The sequence below is a fragment of the Hypanus sabinus genome, unplaced genomic scaffold (assembly GCF_030144855.1).
Source record: "Hypanus sabinus isolate sHypSab1 unplaced genomic scaffold, sHypSab1.hap1 scaffold_1542, whole genome shotgun sequence".
NCBI classification, from domain to species: Eukaryota; Metazoa; Chordata; class Chondrichthyes; order Myliobatiformes; family Dasyatidae; genus Hypanus; species Hypanus sabinus.
The window spans coordinates 27,501-32,500 of record NW_026779619.1 but is presented as its reverse complement, the minus strand read 5'-3'; the positions used below and the strand labels follow the sequence as shown (position 1 = coordinate 32,500).

Sequence of the window (5,000 nt, the reverse complement as noted above, 5' to 3'; positions counted from 1 at the left end):
TGAGAGAGAGGTGTGTGTGAGACGTGTGTGTGTGTGAGGGAGGTGTGTGAGAGAGGGGTGTGTGTGAGACGTGTGTGTGTGTGAGGGAGGTGTGTGTGAGACGTGTGTGTGTGAGGGAGGTGTGTGAGAGAGAGGTGTGTGTGAGACGTGTGTGTGTGTGAGGGAGGTGTGTGAGAGAGGGGTGTGTGTGAGACGTGTGTGTGTGTGAGGGAGGTGTGTGAGAGAGGGGTGTGTGTGAGACGTGTGTGTGTGTGAGGGAGGTGTGTGAGAGAGGGGTGTGTGTGAGACGTGTGTGTGTGTGAGGGAGGTGTGTGAGAGAGGGGTGTGTGTGAGACGTGTGTGTGTGAGGGAGGTGTGTGTGAGACGTGTGTGTGTGTGAGGGAGGTGTGTGAGAGAGGGGTGTGTGTGAGACGTGTGTGTGTGTGAGGGAGGTGTGTGAGAGAGGGGTGTGTGTGAGACGTGTGTGTGTGTGAGGGAGGTGTGTGAGAGAGGGGTGTGTGTGAGACGTGTGTGTGTGTGAGGGAGGTGTGTGAGAGAGGGGTGTGTGTGAGACGTGTGTGTGTGAGGGAGGTGTGTGTGAGACGTGTGTGTGAGGGAGGTGTGTGAGAGAGGTGTGTGTGAGGCAGTTTTGTGTGTGTGTGAGTGAGGTGTGTGAGTGAGGTGTGTGAGAGAGAGGGGTGTGTGTGAGGCAGTTTTGTGTGTGTGTGTGAGAGAGAGGGATGCACGAGAGAGAGAGAGAGAGGTGTGTTTCTGAGGCTACGACCACACTACAACGGATAAATCTGTAACCGAAGCTTTTTCTCTTCATTTTGACCCTCCGTCCACACTCTAACGGCGTTTCCTCCCCCCGGAAATGGAGCTTTTCTGAAACGCCCTCCGGAGAGTGTGGCGTTGAAAATGCCAGATTGACCGGAGCAGTGCGGACGGGGTAACCGGAGAAATCTAAAAACGCTGTCATGACGTGCCGGAGCAGATGGTGACGGCAATGCGCCATTTCATCGTTCTCTCGAACGCAACGTAACAATTTCAGAACAGACGGCAACCAGACGGAAGCCAGAAGTTATGTCACAGCCTAATGTAAGTTTGTACGGAAATACAAGATAACACTGATGCAGACATAGAACACAGAAGAGTACAGCACAGTACAGGCCCTTCGGCCCACAACGTTGTGCCGACCCTCAATCCCTGCCTCCCATATAACCCCCCACCTTAAATTCCTCCATATACCTGTCTAGTAGTCTCTTAAACTTCACTCGTGTATCTGCCTCCACCACTGACTCGGGCGGTGTATTCCACACACCAACCACTCTCTGAGTGAAAAACCTTCCTCTAATATCCCCCTTGAACTTCCCTCCCCTTACCATAAAGCCATGTCCTCTTGTACTGAGCAGTGGTGCCCTGGGGAAGAGGCGCTGGCTGTCCCCTCTGTCTATTCCTCTTAATATCTTGTACACCTCTATCATGTCTCCTCTCATCCTCCTTCTCTCTAGAGCAGTGATGTCAAACTCAAGGCCCGCGAGATCATTTTAGATAGATCTATTAGTTTAATTATCAATGGCCGGGCGATACGAAGCCTATGATTGTAAGTTAATACCAATCATAAAAATAATGCTTGCTCAGCAGTCTTCTTCATAAGAAACGGAATTTGCGAAGTGAAACACTTTGTAGTTACAGCAGAGACTGAGACACATGAGAACAGGCTGAAAAAACGGAGGCATTGAAAGCCGCGTTCGCCCGCGCCCGACTGATCCGGCCCGCATGAAGCTGCATTTTGCCCAATCCGGCCCGTGACCTGAAATGAGTTTGATACCCCTGCTCTCGAGGGCAAAGCCCCAGATCACTTAATCTCTGATCATAATCCATACTCTCAAAACCAGGCAGACATGTCTTATATGTTATGAGTAATGAACAGACCTGATGGACAATGGGGTGAATTATTTTTGAATTATTTACTGTTTCGCTGCAAGGAGAATAGTTTGCTCGTTAACATTCCTCAGTGGACTGAAGGAGTGGCCGTATTTGATGGACACGGTCATTCAGGAGTAATGGATAGCTCAGTCCCCTTTAGTAGGGATAAAAAGACAGGTCTGGAGAGACACCCTCCAGTCACGCCAGTGGACACTGATTGAGTGTTGGAACCCACAGGGAAGGTGGGGGCTTCGGAGACCGAACCAGGAGGTCGGTCATTAAGGCTATCAGTGTGATGGCAGGGCCGGTGGGGACTCGTGTGTGCGTCCACTCCTGCCAGAGTGACGAGTCCACCACGGAAGAATGGACTACACCAGGGGTCGGCAACCCGCGGCTCTTTGATCTCTGTGCTGCGGCTCCCCGTGGTTTGTTAGTTTTTGAAATGTAATTCGAAATTTGAAGATTGTGGTGATCTTGTACAATCTAAAAACGTTGTGGAGACCCCATTTCCTGACACATCCGAACCGGCTCACAATTAGCCACCGTTCCGGCTAAGAGAGATAGCCTGCGGGGGTTTGTGAGTACGTGTCTTTTGGAGCATCCGCGCCCACGGGGTTGGGTTGAGGGAGGCTTTAAAGCAAGGCTGTTTAGTTCGAATAAAGTTACCTTTGACTGCAGTGTCTTTATTTTAGCGCTGCGTGTAGCACACCGCTACAACGTGTTTTTTATCGCTATTAATATACATCACCACTGCCAATGCCTGACACCCGCCAGTGCGCGCTTTCTTTTAATTCTTCGATCCAAGGTAGGCTAACTATGGAGTAACCTTCAACCCAACGTCTTTTTTTCGGAGTTCAAAATGTTTTTGTTGCGTGCAGAAATGTAATTTCGTTTTCTCTGCAGGAGTTCATCAATTTCATAAATGCAACACATTATAGTTTATACATAGCATAAAGGCAAAAAAAAAAACCGTTGTATGCAGTGTTATTTCATTTTAAATGTCAAACGGGTTTTGTGGCTCCCAGTGTTTTCTTTTCAGTGGGAAATGGGTCCATATTGGCTCTTTCAGTGGTAAATGTTGCCGACCCCGGTCTAGCAGAAGGACGGAGAGGTCGTAACTGAATGACCACACCGATATGACGGATTAAGAAAGCAAAGGAAGGTTTGCCTGACTGTCGCTGTTATATCCCGCTTGCTCTCTCTCTCTCTCTCTCTAACGATTTCAATACAACAACCATATCTACCTCAGTCCGCATGAACTGAACTGAACTGTGTCCTTTTCTATGACGATTCATTTACCCCTAGACATCAATAGAGTTTGTTTATTATTGATCATTATTATTCCTACACTTTTAGGTTTATTACTGCTGACTGGTTTTATATGTATATTCGCATTATTGATATGGTTTTGCTTATTTTTATTAATAAACACCTTTAGTTTGGTGCCACCAGACTCCAACGAATTCTTCTTTCTCTGCTGGTGAGACACCCAGTTACGGGGTACGGAACATATACATTTATCAAGGGGCTTCATTACTGCAACAGAGTTTGTCATCGTCAGCCGGGTCACACTGTCCGTGAACTCCCTGTCGGTTGCCTCCGTACGCTCCAGTTTTTGGGGTTTTTTTTAGTTTTAAGTCCTCCTGCGCGAGAGCTAACAGCCGCCCGTCGTTTAAGTTTTTCTCGTCTGTAACTGGACAAACGCACACCAGGTCTTTCGTGAAGAGATTCGACACCAAACGTATCGCTTGTTTTTGGTCGATGTGTCCTGCGCATGCGCAGGAGGAGGAGACTGGCCGAAATATCCCTTTTAATGTGGACGGAGATATTTTTGAAAAGGCATACTGCGGACGCCTATCGTTTCTACGTGAAACCGGTGTCTCCAAAATCATCCGGTCGAGTGTGGACGTAACCTGAGAGAGAGGTGTGTGTGTGAGAGAGAGAGGAGTGTATGAAAGAGAGGTGTGTGATAGACAGAAAAGTGTGTGTGTGAGAGAGAGAGAGAGAGATGCATGTGTTTGTGAAAGAAGTGTGTGAAAGAGAGACAGGTGTGCGTGAGGGAGATGAATGTGTGAACGAGCGAGGGAAAATGAATAGGAGGGTGTGTGGAGGGAACGTGAGTGTGCGAGGGGGTGCTGGCGTTCAGAATACGAGGGAATTGTACTTACTCCAGCTGCTGTGTCATCAGTCACAATGATGTGGTGGAAGTCGATGTCAGACATCTTGGCTGTTCTGTAAAGGATCGGAGTGTTATCCCAACATTGAACTGATTTCAGTGGTTCATCCTGTCACCCAACTCACTTCTGGGGATCCGTTACTCTACGTATAAATATTCAAACCCTGAACCAGATCCCAGCCTGTCTCCCGGGGATCTGTTATTCTAGATATAAACCCCCTGAACCCCTGGATCAGATCCCAGCCTGTAACCCACTCCCAGGGATCTGTTATTCTATATATAAACCCCCTGAACCCCTGGATCAGATCCCAGTCTGTCACCCACTCCCGGGTATCTGTTATTCTATATATAAACCCCCTGAACCCCTGGATCAGATCCCAGCCTGTCACCCGCTCCCGGGTATCTGTTATTCTATATATAAACCCCCTGAACCCCTGGATCAGATTCCAGCCTGTAACCCACTCCTGGGGATCTGTTATTCTGTATATAAACCCCCTGAACCCCTGGATCAGATCCCAGCCTGTCACCCACTCCTGGGGATCTGTTATTCTATATATAAACCCCCTGAACCCCTGGATCAGATCCCAGCCTGTAACCCACTCCCGGGGATCTGTTATTCTATATATAAACCCCCTGAACCCCTGGATCAGATCCCAGCCTGTAACCCACTCCTGGGGATCTGTTATTCTGTATATAAACCGCCTGAACCCCTGGATCAGATCCCAGCCTGTCACCCACTCCCGGGTATCTGTTATTCTATATATAAACCCCCTGAACCCCTGGATCAGATCCCAGCCTGTCACCCACTCCCAGGGATCTGATATTCTGTATATAAACCCCCTGAACCCCTGGATCAGATCCCAGCCTGTCACCCACTCCCGGGGATTTGTTATTCTGTATATAAACCTCCTGAACC

General features: G+C 48.7%; 1 long non-coding RNA gene across 1 annotated transcript in view; it reads right to left on the bottom strand.

Moving 5' to 3' along the window:
* The window catches only part of LOC132387120 (uncharacterized), a 26,644-nt gene that overhangs the window by 714 nt on the left and 20,930 nt on the right, over positions 1-5,000 (bottom strand). The window contains exon 2 of the long non-coding RNA XR_009509770.1: positions 4,077-4,140. This is a non-coding gene — a long non-coding RNA (uncharacterized LOC132387120). The remainder of the gene's footprint in view (positions 1-4,076; positions 4,141-5,000) is intronic.